The 14960-nt window shown below is 36.8% G+C and overlaps 1 protein-coding gene and 1 pseudogene across 2 annotated transcripts in view; one reads left to right on the top strand and one right to left on the bottom strand.

Moving 5' to 3' along the window:
- SLC2A13 (solute carrier family 2 member 13) overlaps positions 1 to 14960 on the top strand; it is a gene marked incomplete at both ends in the record, with an annotated part of 464919 nt that overhangs the window by 152705 nt on the left and 297254 nt on the right. The window lies entirely within an intron of this gene.
- LOC307060843 (40S ribosomal protein S3a-like) lies at positions 9710 to 10554 on the bottom strand (annotated as a pseudogene). Its single transcript has one exon. The product of its transcript is annotated as a 40S ribosomal protein S3a-like (transcript).

Genomic DNA, 14960 nt, shown 5'->3' with positions numbered 1-14960 from the left:
AGCACGAGTGTTCTGTAGTTTGTGGCACGCGGGCTCTAGTTGAGACACATCGTGAGCTCAGTAGTTGTGGCACATGGACTTAGTTGCCCCACGGCACGTGGGATCTTAGTTCCTTGACCAAGGATCAAACCCGCATCCCCTGCATTTTAAGGCGGATTCTCTACTACTGGACCACCAGGGAAGTCCCTCCTTTTCATTATTCATGGTTAACTTAATGAAGAAATTAAGAATATTATCTTGGCATCAAAGAGAGTAAGAATTTGTTATCCATATTTGAACACTGTCAAGCACAACTGCCGGCATGCATTTTAAAACTCTTGTGAAGCACTTTATCCCTAGAGAGGCCTGAGTGAGCAACGGGTTGCTTCCATTGACAGGAGATAAGGAAGTTGAATGCAACATCCACAGCTATACTCGCTGCCTCCACATAAAATAGGGAGAACTCCCCTAAAGTTTTAGTATTGCTGTTGTTTTTATACTTTTTTCTTAGCTTAGAATATCACAGAGATGTTTTGCCAGACTCTTAGAACTTACACATTGTTTTGTTGCTGTATTTTCATTTTGGTATGATTTTCTTCTTAGTTATAAGCCCACACTTAGCATAAATGTGTGCCAGTTATTGTACTATGTACTTTACATGTTTTATTTATTTAATCCTCGAAACCTCGCTTTGATATAGGCTCATAATATTGACTGTTTTGTAGTGGAAGAGAAGTGGAAGCTTAGGAAAGAAAAATGAAATTAACCAAAATGTTACAGCTGATCGATGACAGAGCCAAAAACTTTTGCCCACCTGTACCTGAGTTGCAAAGTCAATTTTTCTTGCCACTCTGTTAGAGCTTATGTATTTCAAAATTTCTTTTTAGAAAAATAATTTTTCCAGTCTTATGTTTTTCACAATTGACTTGTTTAATAAAACCCTTTTCATTTTTTATTTTTAACTGTTAAACCTGTATTGTTGATTTCAACTTTGTGTTTTGCCTAAGTATTAGCTGACTTTCTGTAGTTGTTTTAGTTATTAATTTATATTTACTTGGCCAAAAAAAAAATGAGTATTTTGGGACTTAAAACATTAATACACTGTTTTCTTTCTTAAATTTTTAAACCAGTTTGATTGAGACATTTAAAGACATGATTCTCCACCGTGGCCGAACATAGGAATACTAGGAATCTAAACGAATAAATAAGCACCTATTAAATCAGACTTTCTGAGGTGGGGCCCAACCTCAGAAGCTTCCAGGTAATGCTAATGTGCAGTCCATGTAGAGAGCCAGTGACTTAAAATAGTCTTTGGTGGTTACATGGCACTCAGTGTAGTTTAGAACAGTGGCTCTTAACTATTGTACATCTGAATCATCTGCAGAGAGAGCTTGCCCAGCAATCTGAGTCAGTAGGTCTGGCCTGAGGCAGAGCCCAAGGATTTGCTTTTCTAACAGGTTTTCAGGTGATACTGATACTGCTCTTTTGTGCTGTCCTTTGAGAATCACTGCAGGTCTAGGTATTGCTCTTTGAGGCAGTGAAGGTTTCACTTTCTGAGTTGTCCTTTTAGTTTAAGTGATCATATCATACCCACCCACTCTTCTGGCTACATACCCACATTGCCTTTGCAAGCTATCATTCAGAATTACTAGGACCCCCCATATGCCCACTACCACCATTAAAATGTAGTCATATCTCTACATGAGGGATTTGTTTTTGTCCACATGGCAAGACCTCAAGTGAATTTCACTCTTCCTTCACCTATTCTGTGAAATATAGTCAGACAGTTCAGTTTAGAGATCTCTTCATACCATAGCTATAGGCTTTCTTTTTTTCTCTACTTTTTCAGTGATTTTTAAAATCCCAAAGATGAATATTTTCCACCCTAATTTCCTTTTGCTAATTTGTTGAAAAACACACACTTTTGCTAGAAACAATGGTAAATGATTATAGATAAATTAGGGTTAGCCAATATTTACCAAAGGATTATTTAACTTAGAAAATTGGAATAAAAATTTTTTTGTGGTTAAATACACACAACGTAATACTTACCATCTTATATCATTTTAAAGTTACATTTCAGTAGTATTAAGTACATTCATAACATTGTGCTACCATCACCACCATTCATCTCTGTAACTTTTCATCTCATATGTCTGAAACCCTGTACCCATTAACTTCCCATTCCTTCCTCCCCAGCCCTTGTCTCTATGAATTTGACTACCCTAGGTACCTCATTTAAGTGGAATCATTCGGTATTTATCTTTTTTGTCTGGCTTAATTCACTTAGCATAATGTTCTTGAGGTTTATCTGTGAGTGGCACGTGTCATAATTTACTTCCTTTTTAAGGCTGAATATTGTTCTATTATATATATTTGCTAACTTATGTATAATATAACTAATAATATACCATTATATATGCATGTACACATAGACACACACAAACATACACCACATTTTGATTATCCATTCATCTGTTGATTGCTTCTACCTTTTGTCTATTGTGAATAGTGCTGCTCTGAACATGGGTGTACAAATATCTGTTTGAGTCCCTACTTTCAGTTCTTTCGAGTGTATACCCAGAAGTGGAATTTCTGGGTCATGTGGTAAGTCTATACTTAATTTTTTGATGAACAGCCAGACTGTTTCCCATAGTGACTGTACTGTTTTACATTGCCACCGACAGTCCACAAGGGTTCCAAATTCTCCATGTTCTCACTAACACTGGGTGTTTTCTGTTTTTATGATAATAGTCATCCTAATGGGTGTGAGGTAGAGAAAGTTGGCATTTTGAAAAAAAATGGAGGAGAAAAGGACAGATAAAACCTTGTTATTTGGCTATAAAGTTGCCAGTAATAAATTTGGGTGGAGAGAATTTCCATTTAAAATTGAAATTATCAATGCAATACACAGTCTGTTGTTTAATAAAATTAGCTATTTAAATTTTTCTTTGAGAGAAGATAATTTAGAAGCATGCTATATCAAGTACATATATTTCTGGAGGGATTGATACATGATCTATAAAGGATGTCAGAAATCTCACATTTATGCCTTTGTGGATGGTCCTAGATATCAGTTACTTTGTCAGTTAGCACATTCTTTCTGTTGAAGAAGGGAAAGAATGGGGGAAGTTAGAGTTTTGTTAAAAGTAACAAGTTGCTTTTCAGAAAGAAATTCTTTGATTTAAAAAATTTACATTGGTATATAGTTATAACAATACCTGCCATTCATTGTTTTCTGTATCACAGTAATTCTATTTTATTTTTTCACTCAACCACATAAAAAGGTAAAGCATAAAGCCAAGCACATGGACTGAACTCATGTGCCCAGGTTTTTAATTCTGATTCTGCCACTTAAAAACAAATTATTTGATCTCTCTGTAAGGTTATGTCAATTTTCTTAACACATATTACTTTTAAAAGTTTTATCTTTACCTTAAAAAATATTAAGGCAATAGATACCCAAAGCTTTTTAAAAATCAAATAATCCTAAAGATTTATAATGCAAAAAAATGACAGTGCCCAAACTTTGTTACCTCTCATCATCCTTCTACAGAGTAAACACTTTACTCTCTTAGAGTATGTTCACCCTCAAATGTAAAGAAATATGTTTATATCAACTTTTATTTCTTGAGTCCTCCTTTTGGGTAAAGTGGCCACTTTGACAATATTAATTCTTCCAGTCCAAGAGCACAGGATATCTTTTTGTTTTTTGTATCATTTTCCATTTTCTTCATCAGTGTTTTAGAGATTTCAGGGTATAGGTCTTTCACCTCCTTGGTTAAGTTGATTTCTAGGTATATTATTCTTTTTGGTGCAGTTTTAAGTGGGATATTTTTAACTTTCTCTTTCTGCTAGTTCATTATTAGTGTATAGAATGACAACAGATTTCTGTATATTAATCTTGTATCCTGCTGCCTTGCTGAATTCATTTATCCTAATAATTTTTGAGTGAAGACTTTAGGGTTCTCTATATAACGTATCATGTCATCTGCAAATAGTGACAGTTTTACCTGTTTCCTTCAAATTTGGATACCTTTCTTTTTTTCTTCTTTCTGTGTTTGGCTACAGATTTATCACTTTTGTTTATCTTTTCAAAGAAAATCAAATCTTGGTTTCATGGATATTTTTAAATTACTTTTTTAATCTCTATTTTATTTCCTCTCTGATCTTTATTATTTTCTTCTTTCTGCTGACTTTTATTTTGTTTTTCTTCCTTCTGATTGTTTTAGGTGGTAGGTTAGATTCTTTATTTGAGATTTTTCTTGTTTCTTGAGGAAGGCCTATATCACTATGAACTTCCCTATTAAAACTTTTTACTGAATCCATAGATTTTGGAAAGTTATGTTTCCATTTTCATTTGTCTCAAAGTATTTTCTGATTTCCTCTTTGATTTCATCATCAGTAGCATACTGTTTAGTGTACATGTTTGTTCTTTTCCCATAGTTCTTTCTATAGTTGATCTCTAGTTTCATACCACTGTGGTAGGAAAAGAAATGCTTGGTATAATTTTTCTCCTTGTAAATTTGTTGAGGCTTGTTTTATGGCCTAGTATATGAACTATCCTGGAGAAAGTTCCATGTGCACTTGAAAAGAATGTATATTTTACTGTTTTGGGGGGTAATGTTTGTTAGATATTTAAGTCCAGCTGGTCTTTTGTGTCATTTATGATTACTGTTGCCTTATTGATTTTCTATCTGGATGATCTGTCCAGTGATGTCAGTGGGGTGTTAAAGTGCCCTACTATTATTGTGTTGTCAATTTCTCTCTTTATGTCTGTTAGTATTTGTTTTACACATTTAGGTGCTCCTGTATTGGGTGCATATATTTTAATGCCCTTCTTTGTTACAGCCTTGTTTTAAAGTCTTTTTTGTCTGATACAAGTATGGCTACCCCTACTTTCTTGTTGTTTCCATTTGCATGAAATATCTTTCCATCCCCTTCACTTTCAGTCTGTGTGTGTCTTTAGCCCTGAAGTGAGTTTCTTGTGGGCAGCAGTTTGAAGGGTCTTTTTTTTTTTTTTTTTAAATCAAATCAGCTGCCCTATGTCTTGATTGGAGCATTTAGTCCATTGACATTTAAAGTAATTATTGATAGGTATGTACTTATGGCCATTTTATTCCTTGTTTTCCAGTTGTTTTTATATTTCTTCTCTGTTCATTTCTTCTTTTTATTTCTCCTCTTGTGGTTTGGTGATTTTCTTTAGTAGTAAGCTTGAGTTCCTTTCTTTTTGTTTTTTTGTGGTTACCATGGGGTTCATATATCTTGACCTTTAATTATATCTGCTTGATCTAAACTGATTGTCATAAATTCAGACACATTATAAAAGATCTATATTTTTTACTCCCCTCTCCCACATTTTGTGTTTTTGATGTCATATTTTACATCTTCATTCTTATCACTTTACTGTTTATTGTAGTTATAGTTGCTTTTACAATTTTTTGTCTTTTAATATATGTACTGGCTTATTTAAGTGATCCTCAGTACTTACTATATATTTGCCTTTCTTATTGGAATTGTCCCTTTCCTGTAGATTCTTACTACTTTTCCATTTAGAGAAGATCCTTCAACATTTCTTTTATGGTAGGTTTAGTATTGCTGAATTCTTTTAGTTTTTCCTTGTTGGAGAAATTCTTTATCTCCTTCTATTCTAAATGATAGTCCTGCTGTGTAGAGTATGCTAGGTTGCATTTTTTTTCCCATTCAGCACTTTGAATATATGATGCCATGCCCTTCCGACCTGAAAAGTATTTGCAGAGAAATCAGTGTATAGCCTTATGGGGATTCCTTTGTATATGACTCTCTGTTTTTCTCTTGCTGCCTTTAGAATTCTCTCTATCTTTAACTTTTGACATTTTAATTATGATATGTCTTGGTGTGCGTGTTTGGGACCTTCAGCTTGTTTGGGATCCTCTGTGTTTCCTGTACATGGCTAATTGTTTCCTTCTTTAGGTTTGGGAAGTTTTCAGCCGTAATTTCTTCAAATATATTTCTGATACCCTTCTCTCTCTTCTCCTTTTGGAACTCCTATCATGTGACTGTTTGCACATTTGCTGTTATCCCTGAGATCTCATATGTTGCACTTGTTTTTTTTCCTTTGCCTTTCTGTCTGCTGTTCTGATTGGGTGATTTCCGTTATTCTATCTTCCAGATCACTTGTGTGTTCCCCTGTGTCATTTAGTCTGTTCTTGATTGCTTTTAGAGTTTTCCTATCTCAGATATTGAATTACTTATTTTTGGTTGGGTCTTTTTATATCTTATAGTCCTTTGTTAAAATGATCTGTGTTTAAAACAATTCTCTTCCCTAATTCAGTTAACATTTTTTATTACCAATGTTTTGAATTCTTTATCTGGTAAATTGTTTATTTCTGTTTCATAACTTATGTTTCTCTTACTCTTTTATTTGACTTTTTTTTTTTTAACTTAAGTTTCTCTGTCTCTATGATTTTAGTTGAAACAAATACGTATTGTGATCTTGAAGGGGTGTTCATTTGTGGGAGCATCCCTATGCAGACTGCATGTACCCAGTGACTTTGGTGGGAGGTCTGCATTTGATGTGGACACAATCCTGTCTTTCCTCAGCATGTGCTGCATCTATCACCTTGGTAGGTGGTGAGGCTGGAGATAAGGGAGCTAGCTAGAGCCTGCTCATGGTGTGAGGCAGGACTTCCTATCTGCTCAGTGGCCATCACTACCCTGTCAGGAGTGGTGCTTGTTTCCAATTTGCTGGAGTGGAAGCCCTGAGGGTCGGGTTCAAGCTAACTGTGTTCCCTTTAAGTGTGTTTTTCCTTCTCCCTACACTGGGACTTTTGCTTCAAAGGAGGGGAGTGCTGAAGCAAGTGGGGCTTGTGTGCTTACAAAGGTCCAATGCCCTGCCTGTGCAGATGTCTGTGGTTCCACTCAGATGCAGCCCACGATGGTGTCTTTTCCCCTGTTGTGGCAGCCCCAGATCTAGTGCTAGGCTGTGGCCTGGAGTGGATGGGGCTCAGACTGGGGAGCATGGTGAGGAGGCAACAGTTAGGACAGACCTCTCTCTGCCCTAACTGGGTGCAAGCCAACACTCCTCACAAGTGGATTCTAGGCTTTTCCAGCCTTTCTATATGTCCCAGCAGTTCTCCAAGCTGTCAAGGGGGTTTGTCTCCTCTGCATAGGACCCCAGGACTGGGAAGCCCAGTCTGTGGTTCCATCAACTCACTCCTCAGTGTGAGTGTCTGCCTATATTATCTCCCCTTTCTTTTGAGTCCCCTCCCAGGGGCACAGGTCCCGATCTGATGCTTTTCTTCCTGTCATACCTGATTACATGTGTATCTTTCTTATAGCCTTGGTTGTACAGGAGTCCTTCTGCCAGTTTCCAGTTAGTTTTCCATGAGAATTATTCCACATGTAGATTTTTTTTTTTTTTTTTTTGCGGTACGCGGGCCTCTCACTGCTGCGGCCCCCTCTGCCGCGGAGCACAGGCTCCAGACACACAGGCTCAGCGGCCACGGCTCATGGGCCCAGCCGCTCTGCGGCATGCGGGACCCCCCTAGACCGGGGCATGAACCCACGTCCCCTGCATCAGCAGGCGGACCCCCAACCACTGCGCCACCAGGAAAGCCCGTAGATGTATTTTTGATGTGTTTGTTGGGGCAAGTAAGCTTCTTGTCCTCTTACTCTGCCATTGTGCTCTCTCAGTCTAAACCTCACTATTCATATTTTGTTGGTTTTACTTAATGTCGTTTTTTTCTGTTCCAGGATCCTATCCATGATACCACATTACATTTAGCTATCATGTCACCTTAGGCTCTTCTGGACTGTGAATTTCTCAGACCTTTCTTGATTTTGTTGACCCTCAGATATGAGGAATATTGGTCATATATTTTGTAGAAAGTCCCTTAACTGGGATTTATCTGAGTTTTTCCTCATGGTTAGACAGACTGTGGGCTTTTGGAAGGAAGACCATAAAGATAAAGTGCCATTTTCATAACATCATAACAAGAGTGCGTACTATCAACATGACTCGTCACTGCTGATGTATGGTGCAGTTACTCTTCTCCCCTTCCAGCCCCCAACCTTCTTTACTGTACTCTTTGAAAAAACCTCACAGCATAGCCCTCACTCAAAGTTTGGACATTATCTTCACCTCTTTGAGGACAGGTATCTACATAATTTTTTTGGAATTTTTTCACATGGGAGATTTGTTTCTTTTTCTCCATCTATTTATTTATTCATCACATATACATAACTGTGGACCCATAGATATTTACTTTATACTTTGGGTTATAATCCAATATACTTTGCTGCATAAATTATTCAGCCTTTGCCTTTGCCCGCTCTATTAGTTGGCCCTTATATTTTGCTGCATAAATTATTCAGCCTTCGCCTTTGCCAGCTCTTTTAGTTGGCCCTTATGTCCCTCTGATCTACTACTGTCATTATTTTTGTTTTTAGCATTTCCTTAATTTCTGACTCAACTCCAGTTGGAGAACAGTATTAGAAACCAAGGTCTGGCACTTGCTGTGCTCATTGCCATGTAAGTATTATTGCTTTTAGGCCTGCTCAGCTGAGAGCAAGGAAATATATGTGCATATACAATTCCAGGTAGATATACATATCTATAAATATTTCTGTATGTAACCATGTATATCTATATTAGTCTAAACCTGAGTTTGTACTGATATTTCTAAATAGTAATGGTAATAATGGTAATGTACATGGAATGAGAACAAAGGGGAGAAGAGACATGACACCTGAGAAAGAGAAGAGGACGAAGGTGGTTAGCACAAAAATACTAGAATTAATGATCTAACCCTAGTTTCTGTCTGTTTCTGTCTGTTTCTGAAAGGCAATTTTGAGAATTTATACATTTAGGAAGTTTTTTTAAATATACTTAATTTAATTAAAATATTGTAAAATAAGGAAGGCCAATATCTGTGATGAGTTGGTTCTAAAGCTTGTGTATTGAACAACTACTACAAGGAATTCTACTCTTTTTTTAAACTTTTTTTTCTTTTTTGTATGGAACTATATTGAAATCCAGGGAGAGACAAATAGGCTATGGAGGGAGAAGGAGAAAAGAAAGCATAGATAGATTGAGAGGTTGATCATTTCATGGAATAATATTGCCACCTCATGGACTTTCAGGATCTCTACTAAAGTATTTTCCAGTTTAATATTTATGAATGAAGATAAGATGTCTTCATCATGTTCTTGTATGGAGATAGACCAGGTTTGAGTAAGAGCTCTTTCCCTTATTGCCTAGGTAAACTTGGCAATGGGAATAGCAATAGCTACCTTGCTGAAGTGAGGGTTAAATGAAATGAAGTATGTAGAGAACTGAGCACATTGATTGGCATAAAATAGAGAATTATTAAATGTAATTTCCAGCTTGACTTGTATGTTGAATGCCATTGAAAGGTCCAGGGTTTTTCACCATTTCCCTAATATGTCTTTGAGAAGCTGCATTAATTCTAAGACTTGGGTATGACTTAGATCTAGCAAGCATATGTGCTTCAAACTTATTATCTGCTCTGTTAGAAAAAAAAAATAGACATTTGATTCAATGTTCAGTTTTACCTCATATTAAGTAAGTTTTATATATGAGAAACTAAGTTTATAGAGAGCTCAACCGTGGGATTATTTTAAATAATGAGTTCCTATTTTTGATTTGAAATTATTTGAGTTGCTCTACAAACTTGGAATAATAAATTTGGTCACATCATTAATTTTTTTTTTTTTGCAAATAAAGTTTTTATTTGTCACCATTAAAAGACTGAATTTTAAAGAGATTCTTGGACTGATGGTTCGTATCTTTCAGCTTGGTCAACTTTAACACCCATCTCATCCCCAGTAACTTTTCTAGAACCACTACCTTCACAGTGAAGCTCCATGAGTTTTCTCAATTCAAATTGAGCTTCTTCAGCATTTTTACTTTGCTAATGACTACATCATGGAGGTGGTAGTGGGGATTAAGTAGATTAGCCTTTTCCATATCTTTTCCAGTGCTATCTGGAATCACTTTGTTGACCGCTTCTTTCAAGTCATTTGTCTGCACCTTCCAGCTCATGATTTCCATCTTCATCTGGATTTGGTGGACCTGTTGACGGTGACCATAAAAAATCTTCTCAATCTGATATTTGTGGGGTTTTTTTTAGTAAAACCAATGCAGAACAGATAAAGCAAATAACCATCAGTAGTCTTGACATCAACATGAGCTTCATTCATATCTACTATGTTTTTGATCATGGAGCACATCTTGTCATGAGTAAGATTCATGCTATGGAAATTAGTCAGGTAGTTTTTGAACATCCTCAGTAATTAGGTTGAATTTTCTAAGTGCAAATTCTTCATTCTGCAATTAGTAAATCTCACTTCAGAAACCCTTGAGGCCACCAGATCACTTTTGGTTCCTTGAGTTCTTGTGACTAGTGTTTTCCCAATATTTCTTATACCAAACATAGCTGGTGCTTTCACACCATAGCAGTTTTTCTTAGAAAATGGATTGACCTTTCTTCTTGGCTCCCTTTTTGCCACTTTTCATAAGATGCTTGTTTTTGCCAACCAGCAGGTGTTGCTCAGAGAGCCAAAAGAGCACATCATTTAAATTTATTCTTTAAGTTGAATCACTGAAACCCTTAACTGTCTTATTGAATGAAATCTATCATCACCTTAATCATATTTGGAAGTTCCGTTTACCATGTAATGTAACAAAAAAGATAATAGATGATAGATATAAGATAAAGAAGGCTGTATGTATGAAGATTCCAGGGATTAAGGCGTGGGAATCTTTTGTAGGGGGGCACATGCCTCTGGTACCACACCAGGTTACAGCTCTTTTTGGTTCACATGCTCAGGCTCTCCTGTTGCCTTACAAATCACAATTGCTGGTACAGAGGCAGATTTTGATTCTGCAGCAGCCATACATTCAGCTGTATGGAGCCTTTTTTCCCCGCAAGCTCTCAAATCTTGATGTGGGGCACAGGTCACTAGCCTAGGTGCTTCTTTCCTCAGTGTATATATTTTTATTTCAGAGATCTTGTTTCACGTCCCTGCCAATAAGCTATTGTAAGGGGGCCTCCTGGTCTGCTGTGAAAACACGTTCCTAACTTCACCACTCTGGGAGCTGAGGAATTATAGATTTGGTGCATTTCTTAAAGTAAAATCCCAACACTTATTCTCTTTTGGGAAGATTCACATTTTTATATCAAGCGTTAAGGCATATCAGGGATTTGGGATGTTGTTTAGCCCTTTCAAAATTCACCTTAGTGAATTTTGGGAGTCTTAGTGGGAGTCTTAGAATTAGCTACCCCACTGTACAGTGTGCCCAAGGCTTAGACTTAAGGATTCAATAACCCTTATAGGTATTTTCCTACTTTGGAAAGGGCAAGTTTGACTTTTAAGTTTTGTTCTTACTGTCAGCTCCCATTCATTTTTTGGTTAACTGATGTTTTCATCTCTCTCTTCCTTGGTCCTAGAAGATATCCATTACTTTCTTAGGAAGCTAGCACTGCAATATCAATAACAAATATTGATATGAGAAATTGCAGAATGAATGGATTCTAACTTGTATTAAGTAGGTCGCCATCTTTGAAGAACAATTTCAGAATCTGTAATATGAGACATAGAAACAGAAATATCTTTAACTCCAATATCCACCTTCCAGAAAGCCATTTCACCTGATGGTGTAACTAGTGATTTTCATTATGTTAGCCTGAAATTGTTCATTGTAAAGCAGTCTTCTGAGATGTTTTATAGGTATAGTTAATTGTGTTTTCATCATCAGAAGAGTCTAAAACAGTGTCCTCTGGTAATTGTAATTCATTAGTAATGACTCATTTTATGTTGCCAATGGGTTACTACTCGTAAATAGTAAGATAGCTTTTTTTTTTTTTTGCCTTACGTGGGCCTCTCACTGTTGTGGCCTCTCCCATTGTGGAGCACAGGCTCTGGACGCACAGGCTCAGCGGCCATGGCTCACAGGCCCAGCCGCTCTGCGGCATGTGGGATCTTCCTGGACCAGGGCACGAACCCGTGTCCCCTGCATCGGCAGGCGGACTCTCAACCACTGCACCACCAGGGAAGCCCCGATAGCATTTTTTTTATACATCTTTATTGGAGTATAATTGCTTGACAATGGTGTGTTAGTTTCTGCTTTATAACAAAGTGAATCAGTTATACATATACATGTGTCCCCATATCTCTTCCTTCTTGCATCTCCCTCCCTCCCACCCTCCCTATCCCACTCCTCTAGGCGGTCACAAAGCACCGAGCTTATCTCCCTGTGCTATGCGGCTGCTTCCCACTAGCTATCTATTTTACATTTGGTAATGTATATATGTCCATGCTACTCTCTCACTTTGTCCCAGCTTACCCTTCCCTCTCCTCGTATCCTCAAGTCCATTCTCCAGTAGGTCTGTGTCTTTATTCTTAATAAAACCTTACTAGAATTGCCTGTTAGACTGACAGTAAAAGATGTTATTAAGAGCTGTCAGATTTAGAGTTCTTTGAACTAGTATCAGAGATTCACTCATTAAAAAAGCAGTAGAGGGGCTTCGCTGGCGGCACAGTGGTTGAGAGTCCGCCTGCCGATGCAGGGGACACGGGTTCGTGCCCCGGTCTGGGAAGATCCCACATGCCGTGGAGCGGCTAGGCCTGTGAGCCATGACCCAGCGCTGAGCCTGTGCGTCCGGAGCCTGTGCTCCGCAGCAGGAGAGGACACAACAGTGAGAGTCTCGCGTACCGCAAAAAAAAAAAAAAAAAGCAGTAGAATTACTGTTGACACTTGAACAACATGGGTTTGAACTGAGCAGGTGGATTTATATGAGGATACATTTCAATGGGAAATACTACAGTACTGCATGGTTCGTGGTTCGATGAATCCACAGATACAGAGGAACCAAGGATACATCGAGCTGATTATAAGTTATATGCAGATTAACCCCAGTGTTGTTCAAGGATCAACTGTACTTGTTTTTAAAATATAATGTGCCCTCTGGGCAATTTCCAGATAAAATACTCTCATATATGAAGTGCTAAAAGAGCAAATAATTTGATTTGTAAGTCACAAACAAGTTAACTGCTTTAAATACTTTTTTTTTTTTTTTTGGAGTAAAGGGAGGTATAAATAAATCAATAACAAAAAGAAGCTATAATACTTTTTGCTACAAGGAATTAAAAATTTCCAACTTTCTTTGCTTAGCAGTTACAGAAAGCCTCCAGAAAGTTTATGCTTGAAATTGCTAACATATATTTACTTTTTTGATGATGCCATACCATATTAAGAGCCTTCATGATTTGTATGATTGGGTACCTCATAAAAATGTCAACTGTTTATTTGTATTTAACAACTATTTTCAAGTATTCTAACTGAAAATAAATTTAATAAGGGAGACTCATTCCACAAACTTTTGGTTTATTTAGTATGAAATGAATGTTTGTGAGTATTGGTTAGTAAAATGGAGTAAGGCAAATAAATGGCTATGATTCCATACATTGTTTCATTTTAGATTGTTTAGATTGTTCAAAATAATGCTTTTCTCTGAAAATATCTTATTTTGATGAAATAATATGAACTGAAGGTGGATGAGTGAATAAATGTGAACAAGAGGATTACAGACTAGGTACTTTAAATTATCTAGTAAAAATGTAAATGTTTTTGTTTGTTTTGCTTTACTTTTTGTTTTTAAGTATGGTTTATTGAAAAACAGCATTCAGTTTATACAATAAATAAACTTTGGAAATACATTATTTCTACCTATATATTGTAGTATTTACTGAATTTAAAGTCTATATAAAGACATGAACCTAGCTCTAACCTCAAAATAGATAGAAAAATGCAAAAATATTGAGCCTCATTAACAATTATACATGTTACATCTCTAGTCTCAGAAACAACCTTGTTTAGTGCAGTGTAATGATTGAATTTTATCTTAATAAATGCATCCTAATGAACTATGGACATTGAAACATTCCTTTGGATCAGATCAGTGCTCCATATACCAGTTAATTTTTAAAAAGTTTTTGGACTCAAAAATTATATTCATTCATTCATTTTTTAAAAGACAATAATATGACAAAAGTATCTATCCCTGGGTTTCCTACCCTCCTACTCCAGTTCTTCCTCAGTCCCAGAATTGGACCCTGACTGGGCCTCACAGGCCTCTCAAATGTATGCAGCAACATTGAGGGACATGTCCTCAATGGATGTGTTGTAGAAGTTCTCTATGTCCTAAGAGGTCCTCTTCTTCTGTCCCTATGTTGATAGCCACACCCTTAGTCGAAAATGTCCACCGTGACTGATTCTGTGGATATAGCTTTTCCACAGAAAACTAAAGCAGGCTGCTTTCATCATGGTTGATGATGAAAGCAGCCTGCTGCACATCAGTGCCTCTGGTCCATGTCAAGAAAGACGACAACTTCAGTATGTGGATGTGAATGGGGGACTAGGCATATATGTAGGCAGTCATAAGTCAAAAAAAAAATCACTTTACCCTCACAGACCTTGGGCATACCAGATTTTATCCTGAGTTGCTATGTTTCTGGGAGCTTGGGGAGCACTAGCTGGCCCATTGGAGAGGGGATCACCTTGGAAGAACGTACTGTGTAATATATCTGAATGATCAAATGAATATTTTGTGTGAAAGGACAGTAATGTCCTTGCGTGGACATTATTGGAAGATTACTAACATAATATTCCATCCACAACTTTATGTAATTCTTTCATAAGTGCTTATCAGGATCATGTTTCTTTTATTGCTAATCTACTGAGTCACTTAGCCACAGGAGTTAAATAAGAACCAGGGTCTCTCTAAATGATGTTTTATCACTTTCTTTTGTTATTTATATTTGCTTTTATGTATTTCTGAAATTCTCTTTAAATTTTTGTGTGTATGTGTGTAATAAGGTAGATATGAAAAATTAAAATGTCACTGTGTAAAAAATGCTAACAGCCAGGGAAAAGAGGGGACAACATGATCACTTATTACATTTATGATGCTCATTTG

The sequence above is a fragment of the Hyperoodon ampullatus genome, assembly GCF_949752795.1.
Source record: "Hyperoodon ampullatus genome assembly, chromosome: 11".
NCBI lineage: Eukaryota > Metazoa > Chordata > Mammalia > Artiodactyla > Ziphiidae > Hyperoodon > Hyperoodon ampullatus.
Note: the sequence above shows the minus strand (reverse complement) of the source record. Positions and strands in the feature narration are given on the sequence as shown.